This window comes from Sminthopsis crassicaudata, chromosome 2 (genome assembly GCF_048593235.1).
Source record: "Sminthopsis crassicaudata isolate SCR6 chromosome 2, ASM4859323v1, whole genome shotgun sequence".
NCBI lineage: Eukaryota > Metazoa > Chordata > Mammalia > Dasyuromorphia > Dasyuridae > Sminthopsis > Sminthopsis crassicaudata.
Window position 1 is genome coordinate 586,950,439 of NC_133618.1, and position 15,792 is coordinate 586,966,230.

Below are 15,792 nucleotides of genomic sequence, written 5' to 3' on the forward strand. Positions count from 1 at the left end.
AAAACCAGAAAAAAGATGAATAATGTCCAATCAGATTTGTTCACATAATTCTAAAGTACAAGAATGAGGGAATACCTGTGAAATTTGAAGTAATACAAATAAAAAGAAGTCCTACTTCCAACAGCAGGTAATCAATATGCAGAACTCATTACTTAAGAAGGTAAATTTGGCAGAAAAGTGAAATTAGTTCATTCATTCAACAAACATTTGTTGACACTTAATTTGTGCCAGTCTTGATGCCCACTAATATTCCCAGAACTGTCCCAGTATCAGGGAATCCCTATTTGTATTTGATTTGAGAATCTATTCATATCCCTGAGAAATCATGTGGTACAGTCAACAGACTAGTGGGCTTGGAATCAGGAAGACACATTTTTTTTGTGAGTTTAAATTTGGCCTTTGACACTAGCACTGTGACCTTGTTCAATTCACTTAACTTTGTCTCAGTTTCCTCATCTGTAAAATAATCTGGGGAAGGATATGTCCAACCAGTTCAGTGACTTTTCCATGACAATCTCCAAATGGGGCCACAAAGAATTGGAAGCAACTACAATAATTGAACAATAAAAATAAAATAATTTGTATCCTTAGGGATTTAGACATAATACATTACTTTTTTTTTTCATTAATCCCTATTATTAGGTTCCCTCCCCTCCCCTTACATAAAGTTAAATTTGTCTAACTGCGACTTCCACATATTGTTCTTATTTATTTTCTCTGGGGTTGGAGAGAAAAAGTCTAATTACACTCTCATATGAGATTCCTTCAAACACTTTTGTTTTAAAAGATCACTATTAACTTTCTTAAGCCTCCAGAATAAATAACTCCACTTTCCTCAACTAAGCATCATATGGCATGTTCACCATGCCTTCACCTTTCTAGTTGGTTTTCTCTGGACCAACTTTAGCTCATGAATGTCCTTTCTAGAATGTGACACCCAAAACTTGAATACAATGTTCTAAGAAAGTTCTGATCAGGACAGAGTGGTGCAATGTTAGAGACCATTCTATGTGAACTTTCTTCTTATCTTCTTTACATCTGAAAATGCCTAGACATCATCCCTTACTCTCTCCCTCTTTACTACAATCTCTAATGAAGAGGTAGCTTTTCTCTTTACCAAAGCTAATTTCTTTTCACACAATCTTAATTCCACCTCCTTTTTCTTCCTAAACTAGGTGCTCTTTTCTCCTATTTCTTCCCTCCTTTCCTCCCTCTCTCTCCCCTCTCTCTCACACCACACACACACACACACACACACACACACACACACACACACACACACACACATCATTCTTTACATCTGAGTTCTTTGCCTTATACAAATATCTTCCAGGATACTACCATTATTAAAAACAAACAACAAACAAACAAACAAACAACAACAACAACAACAAAAACTCACTTCATCTTACCAATGTCTCAAGCAGATATGCTTTATCACTCCTGTTTTAAAGCCAAACTCCTGGAAAAAAAATCTGTCTATACTTCTCCTCCTCTCATACACTTCTCAACTTCTTATAATCTGGACAATCTGGTCCATTATGAATTTTTTCTGTCCAAAGTAACCAAAGCTTTCTAAGCTGACAGCAGTAGAAATTTTTTTCCCAATCTTCATTTTTCTTGACCTTATTCCACCATTTGACACTGCTGAAGACTCTCTTCCTGAATTCCCTCTCCTCTACAATTTTCATGAATGTCCTCCTAATACTTCTGAACAATTGTGTAATGCAGTGGATAGAGTGCTGAACTTGGATTTATTGTTGTTGTTGTTCAGTTGTGTCTGATCTTCATGATCCTACTAAATGTTCTTTTGGCAAAGATAATGGAATAGTTTGCCAATTCCTTCTCCAGATTTTTATAGATGAGGAAAATGAGGCAAACAATTTAAATGTCAGGAACAGAGATGAAAATACCAAAGGGAAATGGGAATCAAAATAGATTAATGGCTTTCTGAAGGGTCTCACTTGAAACAGGTATACATAAATCCATCAACATGGGAGGTACTACACAATCACAGGCTAGTAGTGATGTAACAAACAACGTGTATAAACATGAGGAAACCCATCTATTGCCACTACTTCATGTGTCTGGGAATCCATTAATTCTTGCAAGTTTTGAAGTCCTGAAAGGGTCTCATCATGTGTCAGGCAATCCAATTATTCCTGATGGTTTTTAAGTCCTGCAACAATCTGATCATGTCTCAGAGACTACAATGATACCTGTTGGTTTTGAAGTTCTGCAACACTTTTATCAACAATTTTTTTATCTCAGGGAATCCAATGATTCTTGTGGGTTTTGAAATTCTGTAACAGTCTTATTAACGACCATGCTCTTTCAGTATCAGATGTTTCTTAGGTCTTCTCCTTTATTTTGAGTTTTTTCTCTTTTTCTGTCTCTCTCTCTCAAGGTCCTCATTGGCACCCATCTGATTCCTTCTCCATATATAGAAAGACAAGCAAACCATTTCCCCCAAGCAGTTAACCTATCTAGTCCCTTCCATTCACCACTTTCTGGATCTCTTCACATCATCTGATGATTATATTGGAGCTGCTCAGACTAGACACGATCCCTCTGTAGGGTTATAAAACCTATATTCTTCCCAGTTGTAATCCCTTTTTGTCATCTGATTTCTTCTCTGCTGATTTATCATATCAGAGTACTGAGCTTCTAAAGACTCTCTGGGTGTAAGCTCAGCTGCTGTCATGCCCTGCCTTTTTTTTTTTTTTTTTTGAGGTCTTGAAGCTGGGCCTCACCTCTCATTTCCCTGAGTCAATCTACATTCTGAGGCCCAATGGAAGCCCTTGTTGCATTTTGGACATAGGATTTTGGGTCTTGTTCTCCCACCTTGTACTCTCACTCTATCTCTATGACAACATTGAGCTTTCAGATGCCCTACTTTACCACATTGAAAGCATTGACTAGTCTCTCTGGAAGTCCCTTGCCAAAAGGGACCCTGTCTTCCCATGTTCGTATTATATCCTGGGTATAAAAGGCATTTGTGCCCACTGTGGCACAGCATCTTATGATCTCCTCTAAAGGAGCATCCTTTTGTAGTCCTAGTATAATTCATCTACAAACCTCATTAGCATTTTCTCTAGCAAGTTGTTTTATCATTTTTGCTATTGCTGCGTTTTCACCAATAGTTTGTATGACACTTGTCTTCAGACATTTCACTAAATCAGCAAAGAGTTCATTTGGACCTTGCTGCATTTTTGGGGGAGTTCTCCTCTATCTTGTTTTCCTGGGATAGTGCCCCATGCTTTTTATAACAGTAGCAGCAGCAATTTGTTCATATGCTATCAAAGAGTAATTAATCTGTGGTAAAGCATCTGCATAATGACCTTTACCTGCTAATTGATCAAAGGTGACTTGTATATTAACTCCAGTTTGCCTCTTTTATTGGGCTTGTGTTCTACATAGTTTACTGTAACTCCAAAAGCCACAACAAGTTTTATCCAGGTTCTAAACTGTAGATTTCCAATCACTAGGGGTTAAAATTTCATAAGTCAAATTATCTTATACCATCTTAACATAAGACGATGTAGCCCCATAAAGAGTGCAACCCTTTTTCAAATTTTTGATAATTTCCAGATCCAAAGGAGTGTATCTTCTCCTTTCTTGACCTGAAGAGTCAAACTCTTGAATAATTGGGTACGCTTTTATTTGTAAATCAGATACATCCGGTTCTTTTTTTAGTTTTAACTAGTGCCTTTTGTAATTTTGTCATAGGGGGTGGACAAAGCTGCTTCATAGGTAGTGCTGATTGTGTTACTGTCCCTCCACCCATGAAGGGTTAATTGAGGGGGGTAGATTAGGGGATGGGGAATGCCCTATTGGCTTCTTAATTTTATAAGCATTGTACTTAACTCCTCTTTTGTCTAATTCTTCCTGCTTTTAATCTAGTTTGTCAAGATCCCCCTTCTGCTCTTTCTCCTTTTTCCTAATTCTAAAACTTAAGTAATTCCTTAAAGCCAATTATATTTAGCTATATGTTTATAACGTTTCTTTATGAATTGAATCAGGACCATTACCACTGTAATATTTGATTAATTGCTCTATTACTAGTTTCCACTTGTCTGGCTCTAATTCTTCTTCCTTTGAGGACCAAAGAGATGAGTACTGTAAGGTTTCTAAAAGTCCAATAATCTGCTCCCAAGTTATTATCAAACCTTGTTTTTTATTAGCCTAACTATGCTAACTATGCTACATGCTTTCCTTGTGGTGGAGAAGGCTCCTTTCTAAATATTTGTCCCATTTCAGCTGAAACACTAGTTTATCCTTTAACAAAGTTTCCTTCTTGTCTATTTTTGTACTAACTCTAATTTTTGGGTCATAGAGACTTTTCTATTGAACTCAGAATCCTGTCCATCTAGATTGCTGCATATAAATCCTTAGTCCCATGTTTGGGCACAAAAATGTAATGTTCTGTTTGGTTTTCTGGAAGTCTTTGGACCACCTTTCATTTCAGCAGAGTAATTACTGCAAGAATAGCCAGGGATAAAGTCAAAATTCTTTATCGTCTCCTTTCCTAGGGCTTGGATAGCTTTTTTGGAGTTCCTCCCCTTTTCTTAAACCTTTTCCTTAATATTTCTGTTTTCCCTTATATTTACCCTAACCCTTCCTTTTTCATTTTTCCCTCCCACTTTCCAGTGAGATGGGAGAAGTTTCTATGTAAACTAAATATGTCTAATATTTTCTTTTTGAGCCAAATCTGATGAAAGTAAGAATCAAACTATGTTCATCCCCTTCCCTTCATTCCATCAGATATAATAAGTTTCCTTTGCCTCTTTGTGAGATGTAATTTCCCTCTTTTTACTTCCACTTTTCCCTTTTTTTCTGGTACAATTTCCTTTCCACCTCTAGTTCTTTTTCATATTATAACAGTGAAACCAAATTATATATGTACTCTTTATGTATATCCATAACAGAAATATAGTTCTCAAAAATTATTTTTACCTTTTTATGCTTCTCTTGAGTCCTATATTTGGAACTCAAACTTTTTGTTTAGCTCTGTTTTTTTTAAAGAAATAAATGGAATTCACCTATTTCATTGAATGTCCAATTCCTTCCCTGGAAGAAAATGCTCAGTTTCACCAAGTAAGTTATTCTTGGCTGCATTCCAAATTCTTTTGCCTTTTGAAATATCAGATTCTAGGCTCTTCAATCCTTTAATGTGGATGCTGCTAGATCCTGAGTGATCCTAATTGTGGCTCCTTGGTATTTGAATTTTTTTTCCTGGCCACTTGTAATAGTTTTTTCCTTGGTCTGATAGTTATGGAATTTAGCACAATATTCCTTGAAGTTTTGATTTTGGGATCTCTTTAAGTAGGTGATTGAGGAATTCTTTCAATGTCTATTTTATCTTATGTTTCTATAAATCTGGACAGTTCTCTTTGATGATTTGCTGAAAAATAATGTCTAGTCTCTTTTTTTCATCATAAATTTCAAGGCGTCCAATAATCCTTAGATTATTTCTACTAGGTCTATTTTCAAGTTCTGTTGTTTTCCCAAGTAAGTATTTAATGTTTTATTCTATTTTTGTTCATTTATTTGGTTTTGCTTGACTGATTCTTGGTGTCTCCTTGAGTCATTCATTTCCATTTGTTCAAGTCTGATTTTTAATGAATTATTTCTTCATTTACTTTTTAAAATTCTTTTTTGTATTTGTACAATTGAGTTTTTAAATGAGTTTTGTTCTGTGGAATTTTTTTTCCATTTTGTCAAATTTTTTTTTAAAGTATTATTTTCTTCTTCCAATTTATAAATTCTGTTTTCCTTGGAATTGTTTACCTTTTCCAATTCACAAATTCTGTTTTCCTTGGAGTTGTTTATCTTTTCCACTCCACAAATTCTGTTTTTCAGGGAGTTGAATTCTTTATCCACTCTAGCTTTTAATGAGTAACATGACTTATCCTGACCCGCTTGTAAAGCTTTCCTTTTCTTTCCCCATTTTTCTCCTAGCTCTCTTTTAAGATTCTTTTAAATTTCTTCTATGAGAGCCTTGTGTGATGGGGACCAGATCACATCTACCTTTGGATCTAGAGACAAACATTTTTAGTTTCTTCATGGTTTTAAGTCTGCACTCTTTCTGCATAGAAGCTATCAATAGTTAGAGCCTGCTTTGCCTTTTTGCTCATTTTGAAAAAAAAAAAAAACAAAAAACAAAAAACTACTGTCTACTTATGGGAGGGCAGTGGGGTATTTCCAAGCTGCCTCTATAGACAATAGGAAGTGGCAGTGAAAGGGCAGTGGGACAGCAGCCATTGGCTGCACTGGTATTAGCAGTTATGCTGAAATCAGCAGCAGCAGAAAGGCAGCTACTAGGGCTTCTCTGTGATTGCAGCTAAGCTGGGACCTACAACTGTGGCTGTGCTTGGATCATGCTGAGTCACTCCGGGTGTTGCCAGGTCATGAGAGAGAGAGTCTAGCTTTGGGGGTTTTAGTCTTTACTCCCTGTGTTTATAACTTCTCTGCTGATCTACTGGCTTGCTGCCAGGGCAAAGTAGCCAACACTGGTAAATTCCTCCCTGCAGATTTTCCATCAGCAGAAACCATACCCTGACCCTTCAATCTGCTCAGTGTGAGCTGTTTCCCATGCTCTCATTGCCTGCCTGAGGTCTGTACTTGACCTAACCCTGTTCTGTCCCTGAGCATGAGCAAAACAGACCTTTTTTTTTTTTTTTTTTTTTTTTTTTGGAGAATTTTGAGATTATATTCAGTTGGTAATGTATTGTACTCCCTATATTTGTGGGTTTTGACATTCAAATATTAATTCTGAGGCTGAATTTTGTTAAAATAGATTGAAGAAAAGGAGAGTTTAGGAAAATGTTTGTGTCCTCTCCACCATCTTGGCTCCACCCCTGCATGGTAATTTTTCATCACTGACCCTTGCCAAACTTTATGTTCCAAATTTTTCCTTCCTTTCCCTGCCACCTCCCCTATATGGCAGGTATTCCAATACATGTTAAGTATGCTAAAATATAAGTTAAATCCAATATATGTGTGCATATTTCTATAGTAATCTTGTTGCCCAAGAAAAATTATATCATGAAGGAAGGAAAAAAATACTAAGAAAATAAAATGCAAGCAAACAACAAAAGAGAGAGTGAGAATGCTATGTTTTGGTCCACATTCTATTCCCACAGTTCTCTCTCTCTCTCTCTCTCTCTCTCTCTCTCTCTCTCTCACTCTCTCTCTCTCCCTCCCTCCCTCCCTCCCTCCCTCCCTCCCTCCCTCCCTCCCTCTCTCTCTCTCTCTCTCTGTAGATGGCTCTCTTTATCACTAAACGAGTGGAACTGGTTTGAATCATGTCATTGTTGAAGAGAGCCATGTCTATTAGAATTGATTGTTGTATAGTCTTGTTGCCGTATATAATGATCTCTTGGTTCTGCTCATTTCACTTAGCATCAGTTCATGTAAGTTTCTCCTGGCATCTCTGAAATCATCCTGTTGGTTATTTCTTACAAAACAGTAATATTCCATAACATTCATGTACCATAATTTATTCAGCCATTCTCCTACTGATGGGCATCCATCCAGTTTCTAGAGCCTTGCCATTACAAAAAGGACTGCCAGAAACATTTTTGCACATGTGAGTACCTTTTCCTCCTTTAACATCTCTGGGATATAAGCCCAGTAGAAACTTTGGTGGATCAAAAGATATACACAGTTTGATAACCTTTTGAGCATGCTTCTCAGTTGCTCTTCAGAATGGTTGGATCCATTCAGTTCCATGAGGTGATTTCTTTATGATGATTAAGCTAATAGTATATGGCAATAAAGTAAATTATCTTTCCTTTTTTTTTCCTCAACTTTTTTTTGAGCTTTCATTTTATTTGAAAAGATTAGGTTGAAGCTGTTGCAACTGGATGTAGTATGCTCTTTTCATCATTATCCTTTCTTTACCTTTATCTATGTCAATGGTGTAATTATCAATGTGGTTTCTGAATCATTCATATTCAACGAACATTATATGTGATGTGCCTTCTGAGTCTCTAACTTGTAGAATATTTTATGACATATAATTGTTTGTTTACTGAACCTTTGGCCTCTTTCATTTTCCAAATATGAAACATATTTTCTATTCTTTTCATTGAAAAATATTCATTATTTTTCCCTCTATCTTTGCAACAAAATTAACAAGTATCAAAGTATATATGTTGACACATAAACTTTTTCATTAAATTTATCCTATTATCCTCTGCAGATGTTAATCCATAGCTTCAGTTATCTTGATAGTTTTAATGTTTGTTTTGCTGACTACAGGGTCATTATGAGAACTGTCAGATAAGGAGTGTTCTATGAAATAGTTTATCCCTAGCCTCTGTATTGGATCCTCTTTTCCTTTCTTTTTTCATTGTGATCTCATTGTTTACTGTAAAAAAAGTATTACTAGTACTTCTGTCTCTCAGGTAACCCTTGTTATCATTCCCAATAAAGGCACAGGTGAAAAAGTCCCTCAAGGAATTTATTTATATTTTCTATTTTTTACATTGTAGACATTTAATTATATAACTGTTTACTAAATTATATAATTGCATTATGTGGCTCAATTATCAAAAGCAAAGTTATTTTTAAAATGATTTCCCCATGGATGAAAAGAACCCATCATATATATTCATAAAAATATAAATTTGGATGCTCACAATAACATCTTAACACTTTAAAAAAAAAGCTTTTGATATGTTACACATCCCTTTGTAGCCAGTGATTTATGCAATTTAGCACTGAGTAAACAAAATGTTGACATGATCTTTCCTATGAAACAATACTTTTATCACATTAGATATTAAGCATACTTTTAATGAGCTGTACATTTTTCCATCTAACTTTGAGGAGACCCCATAGGTTGTTTTCTTAAAATATTATTTTTAATTATTTCTTTTTTCATATTACCTAAATTTCACCTTATATTCCTCCTGATCCTCACTCTCAGAGAGTTTTCCTTTATAACAAGGAATTTAGTTTTTAAAAAATGGAAAAATAGAAAGAGAAAAATTCCACAAAACCGATTAACATGTGGGAAAAATATGTCATTACATGCAATATTTCACACCTGGAATTGTTCTCCCCCTCAAAACAACTGGAAGTATCTTTTTACATTTCTTTTTTCAAGCCAAGATTGTGGTTTGTAATTTGGACTTATTCATTTTTCATTGCCTTGTGGTTATTATCCTATTCCATTGCTGTAATAATTGTGTAGTTTTGTTTTCTAGACTCTCCTTGCTATAATTTGCATCAGTTTATTTACATCTTTTAATGCTTTTTTGTATTCATCCTAGCCATCATTTGTTATAATATAATGATAGAAATTTATATTCTGAAAGAGGGAGTGATGATATGAGAGGGCTGTTTTAATTTAGGAAATTATAGAGATAAAGAATGTAGTCATAAGGTGAGTGATTGATATGTCCAATCAGGAATGATAATGTTGAAGGCATTACAGCATCAGGAAAAGACAAACTCTGCAGTGACTTCCAAAGAATAAAAAGTATAGATTGCAGAGAAGTGGACATTTTGTACTTGTAGAAGAAGGATTTTTTTCCATGTTAGTTCCTTATATCAGTGAAATTACAGGTCCGCCCCCTATTTTGATTTGCTTTTAGATTCTAATAATTGTCATTCAATGGTAAACTAACTTTAAAGATGTTTTTCCACCATAATCCTGAACATTCTATTCCAGTGAATCTGAAAGGGCTAAGGGAAAATGATTAGAATTCCAGGTTTAGGATACTTTCTTCAGTCTAGCATCATTGTCAGAAATTGAAATTTAAAAAAAAAAAAAGTTTAATGGCTCCACTGACTTTTCGGCTTACATTGGAAAGAACACATGATTTTGAACTATTTCTCTTTACTTTATATCTATATTTTGTAAGAATTTGGTTGATTTTCAGTCACTCAAAGAGAAATACTCTACTCCTATCTCCATGCCTTTACATAGGGTGTCCCCTGTTCCTAGAATTCTTTGCTTTTGTATCTCTGCTTCTTACTTTTCTGATTTCCTTCAACAGCCATTGTGAATTCCACTTCTACACTTCTGTCCACCTGAATGCATTCTACTTTCAAATTACCTTTCTTCAACTCTGTATATCTTTTACTTATTTACATTTGGTCTGCCCACATGTAGGTAGGATGTCCTTAAGGGCAGGAACTATTTTTGCTTTTCTTTGTATCTTCAGCACTTAACACAATGTTTGGCAAATAGTAAATGCTCAATAATTGTTTACTGACCATTGACTCTTTTCCCCAGAGAAAATAATAGGTTTAATATTAATGTCACTTCCTCACAATGTGTTTCTCTCTGTCCCCTTCCTACAAAATCTTTGCTTTAATGCAAGACGAAAGAAGCTTAACTTGTACCCCAATCCCATTAAGTTACTTATTTTTTGCATATAGCTTTTTGCTGATAACAAATAGCTCTAGGGTTGATGAACATATTTATACCAGTCTTCACTGAAAGAGTTGCCTTTATTTCCAATTATCCAACTCACTGGCTGCTAAAATATTGTTCCTTCAAAGCCACAGACAAGAGAAATTAGTTATAGAGGCAAATTGCTTTGTTGTGTTTCTCTTCTGAACTATAACTCACTTGGAGGGACATTCAAGGCTTCATGCTCCCTCCTTATTCAAAGTGCAAGTGTATGTTTAAAAGCTTTCTCCTTCTGCAGGTTCTGTTTGTCATGGGTGCTAAACATTAGTTACCTAAATAAAGGGTAATGGCATATTTTCCTTATCATTTTCTTCTTTGCAAAAGTCAATGGAGTTTTCGGTTGTTTCTGTAAAAATAAACTGCTGCTATTTATACTCACTGAGTATCCAAAATTAGACCATATTTAAATTTTTAAAGATAATTATCATGTGTTCCAACTTATTGAAAATATTCTAAAATTTTCAGTTGCTGAATGAAGCAGATATTTTTTTCTGGGGTAAGATAAAGATGGAATAGATGGTCTAAGTTTGTGATTTCACTAAACATATGAACTCTCATAAAAATTACTTCCAACCATGGAGAACTGCAATTCATCTGCAACTAATAGACTTAAGAGAATTGCCTGGATGGTGAGAGATGGTCATATGACTAATATAGGTTAAAAAATAATATTTGCCACATTACTCTTCTTGAGGAATAAATATATATATATATATATTATATATATATATATAATGATAATAATAACAATAGACATTTTTACAACTCTTTTACAACAATAATCCTGTGAGGTAGGGAGTAGAGATACTATTATCTTCATTTTATAGACATTTGAATCTCAGTTGAAATGACATCTCTAGTCACAAAGTTGTTATGTTGTACACTGGGACTTGAACCTAGGTGTTGAGATGTGAAGACCAATTTTTTTCCTAGTCTATTTTATACTATCACCAGTCAGCCATTCTATGTATGATACTTCATAGCTGCTTTTTAATCCAAATTGCACCCCCCCAAGAATATTTTCCACATATTTAACCTGAAGGTATTCAGTTTCTCAGAACTAATATATTCCTTTTATTTATTTTACAAGATTACTTATTCAGCAAGCATTTCTTTACTACTTACTACAGAGAGTGTAGATGACCCCAAAGGCAATGCAAATTGGAAAGAAGTATAATGGAAAACAGTAGAATATAAACATATTGCTAATGATAGATTTTATATGAGATGGTAAAAAGATATAGAGATATCTTATTTGTATTATATGTATATTAAATAAATATACATATACAATATATATATATGTACACAGTATATATATATACATACATACATATCTTTGTATATGAATACCCACACATTTGCATATATATATCTATACACACACACACACACACACACATATATATATGTATATATACACATACATACATACAAATATATATGCCTGTTGTTTGTGGAATATATTTATGTATACAAGTCTTTATATACACATACAAACATATACAATATATATAATATATATGTATATATATATTTATATGTGTGTTTGTGTATATATAACATATATCCAAAAGTAAGACTCTTGAAGGCATAGAATGATTGAGCATTTTCATTGTTGTCTTTGTATCTTCAGCTTGTAGTATAGTGTCTGACATAAAGTAATAAATTCCTGACTCTAAATAAATAGCTGAATGGAATAGTTGTTTAGGTAATAACGAAAGGAGCACAAAGGATAATGAATGACCAACCTTAAATGTTATACTAATGTACTTGGAATATTAAAAGAACTTTAATTTTCTTAAATTAAGGGCTATAGTATATAGAATGAATAATTTATGGAGAATTTGCTGAAATATATAGATAAGAATTGTAAAAGATGAGAAAGAATGGATGGGTTTTGATTTTCACAGAGAAGGATAGTGGCTATTAGTACTCTTAGAATCATTAATCTTTTGAAGTATTAAGGTGTGGGTAATGCATGTGCTGGGCACTTAGTGGAAATATAAAAATCAATAAGCCAAACCTCCTTGCTCTCTAGGAGTTTTTAATATGGTATTTTATTTTATATAGTATATCATGCCTAGAGAAGACCTTGAACCCCATCTAGTCCATTCTTTATGAATAAGGGGATTGAGACTCAGATAAAGGACATTTATGGGATACATTGTACATCAAGCTAAAGATCTGCTGCTGGAGAAAACATATATATATATATATATATATATATGTCCTTTCTTGTCACAGGGTGGATGTTTAAGTACTCAAAGACTTTTTAAGTACTTCTATTCTGAAATTCAATTGCTATACTTTCTATTGAGCTACTCAAATAATAGCCTAGATAATGCATATTCATTCAACAAGTATCTTAATATTAAGTGCTTATGTTAAGGTTGTAATTGTATCAGTCACTATAATCTATAGTACTAAATCTATAATACCAATCAACTCAGTGAAAGAGATGACTCTCTAAATGAGTAAACAATGGAAAAATTTCTGGCTCTGTTGTTGAGTCTATACTCAAGACCTGTTCTGAACTATAGTGCCTGTGAAAAAATGGAAATAATATGGAACCTGGATTCATGATGGCATCTTGAGTTATGAATTTAGTGGAAGATAAAAAGCCTATTATATACAACTTAACATTTTAAAAAGTCAAAGTCATCATTATTGATATAAATTTCTGCACCATAAAAATTAATAAATAAGCACTTATTAAGTGTCAACCATATATATTATCATAAAGTGATGTCCTAACCCAAAGACCCTAGCTTTTGGGATAAAATTTACTATTTGGCAAAACCTGCTGGGAAAATTGCAAACTAGTTTGGCAGAAACTAGGCAATGACCATACCTAACATCATCTGCTAAGGTAAGGTCAAAGTGGGTTCATGATTTAGACATACAAAATTATAAGTAAATTAGAAGAACAAAGTATAAGGGTCCAAAGAAGAACCTAGCATAGTACAACAAGGAAGTAAAAAGGCTTTGATGCCTGAAGTGCCTGAAGCACCCAGATGTAATCTCTGCAGCTGGGGGGGGGACCACCTAATTGTAGTTCTTGATACACTTATGTTTTTACTCAAAAGAATCTCACTTGAATATCAAAAAAAAAAGTGGATGAATCAAATAACAAGTATTTATTAAATGTCTACTAAAGTGAAAGTCTCTAAAAGTCATCCAGCTATCTATCTATCTATCTATCTATCTATCTATCTATCTGTCTGTCTGTCTGTCTGTCTGTCTGTCTTACTGTCTATTTATCTATCTATCTATGTATTATTATTATTATTAATTTTTTTTTTGGTAAGGCATTGCAGAGTATAAAGTCCAGACTAGCTTCTTGGAGGTCTCAGGATCACCCAGAGTCAGGATAAGTAAAAGTCCTTGGTGTTTAAAGGGAGAAGTGAAGGAGACAGACAAACTGCCAGGAGTTTTGAAATTTTGAGGAAAGGATCTAGAGTCCAGAATCTCCACCTTTTTCTTCCTCATCCTGCCCCCAAGTGAGGTCTGGCCTCTGTCACCCCACCCTGTAATCCTAGCCTATAATTATCTTTACACCACACATTGAGTAAGAGCCAATGGTGAGAAGAGGCATTTTTCCAAACATATGCTAATAGAGTCATTGTCAAATAGGTAATTAGCCCTAAGTGCTTGGTTGTCTGATTCAAGCACTCCTTTTTGGAGTTTCAGCCCTTTACATCTCCTGCTTTTTTTGTTTTAGAACACAGGTGGTCACACCATCCCTGACTTCTCAGGAAGATGAGAACCCAAAAAAAGGAGGTGATCACATCCCCCCGACTTCTCAAGAAGGGAGATGAAAGCACCAAAAGGTTGGTGATCATTCTCCCTCCCGACTTCTCAGGAAAAGAGATGAACAACACCAAAGGGAAGTGGGGAGTCAAGGCAGATCTTGTTAGCAGGTTTCTGGGCTGAAGGGTCTTACTAGAAACAGGTATACACAAACCCATCAGCATGGGAGTTTTACAAAAGCACATAGCAATAAAACACAGGCTAGCAGTGATGACTCTCCCCACAGTTGGTGCAGCCTCAATGTGCTGTAATAAACATGAATTGTACATGAAAGTAGTAATAATTTGACAAAAATTTTGACAAAAAAAATTTGTCAAAAAAAAAAAAAAAACAATATGAATCAACATGGTATTGTAAAAGATTTCCAGAAGTTCTAGAAGGAGGATATGTAAATAACAATCACAAAGAAGCCTCCTTCAGCAACCAAGAAATACTCCAAAAACAATATATTGTCCATTACTTCATGTATCAGGGAATCCAATGATCCCTGCAAGTTTTTGAAGTCCTGCAACGGTCTTATATCTCAGAGAATCCAATGATTCCTGAGGGTTTTTAAGTCCTGCATCAGTCTCATCAACAATTTTTGATGTCCATGAGTCAATTGCCATAACTGCTATGCTCTTTCAGTGGTGGGAACAGTCAGTGAGGAACCACTTAATGTTTCTTGGGTCTTATCCTTTGTTTCAAAGACCTGTTTTGTCTCTCTCTGATAGACAAGGGGAATACGGCTTGTTGACACCCATCTGATTCCTTCTCCATCTGAAGAGATACAAGCAAACCCTCTCCCCCAAGTAGTTAACCTATATAGTCCTTTCCATTCACCACTTTCTGGATCTCTCCACATCACCTGTCAATTAAAGATAGTGAAGCTGCTTGCACTAGACACTGCTCTTCTGGTGGGTTATAAAACCTGTCTGCTGGAGCCAGTAAATTTTTCTCAAAAATCATGAACTTAATAATATAAAGAGCTAAATTTAAAAGTTCTCTAAGGTTACCTGTGGCTCCCCCTTTCTTTTGTTTTTGGAGGAGCATCTTAATGTCTCTGTTTCTCCTCTCTACTATTGCCTGTGCTTGAGAATTAAAGGGTATGCCAGTGATGTGTAAAATCTTATACTGTGCATAAAAGTGTGCAAAATGTTTAGAAGTATATGCAGGTCCATTGTCTGTTTTTATTGCTTGTGGCACACCCATAATTGCAAATGCTTGTATAAGGAATTCAGTGACCACTCGGGCTGTCTCTTTTGCTGCTGGCATTGCAAAAGTGAATCCTGAAAAGGTGTCTACCACAACGTGGATAAAAGAGAGACACCCAAAAGATTTATAATGGGTCACATCCATTTGCCAAATTTCATTAGGTCTCAAACCATGAGGGTTCTTCCCTGGAGGGAGTGTAGGAGGATGGAAAGGAAGGCAAGCTGTACAGGCTGTTACTATGCTCCTAGCTTCTTCTCTTGTTATTCCAAATTGTTTAAAGCTCGACGAGCCTAATGATATTTAAAATGAGATTCTTGGGCTTCTTGAAATAAAGGAGTATTAGCCAACATAGTTAG

At 34.9% G+C, this 15,792-nt stretch overlaps 1 long non-coding RNA gene across 2 annotated transcripts in view; it reads left to right on the forward strand.

Moving 5' to 3' along the window:
• Positions 1-15,792, forward strand: part of LOC141553743 (uncharacterized) — a 319,858-nt gene that overhangs the window by 266,791 nt on the left and 37,275 nt on the right. For both annotated transcript variants that reach the window (XR_012485621.1, XR_012485622.1), the window contains exon 5: positions 14,154-14,262. This is a non-coding gene — a long non-coding RNA (uncharacterized LOC141553743). The remainder of the gene's footprint in view (positions 1-14,153; positions 14,263-15,792) is intronic.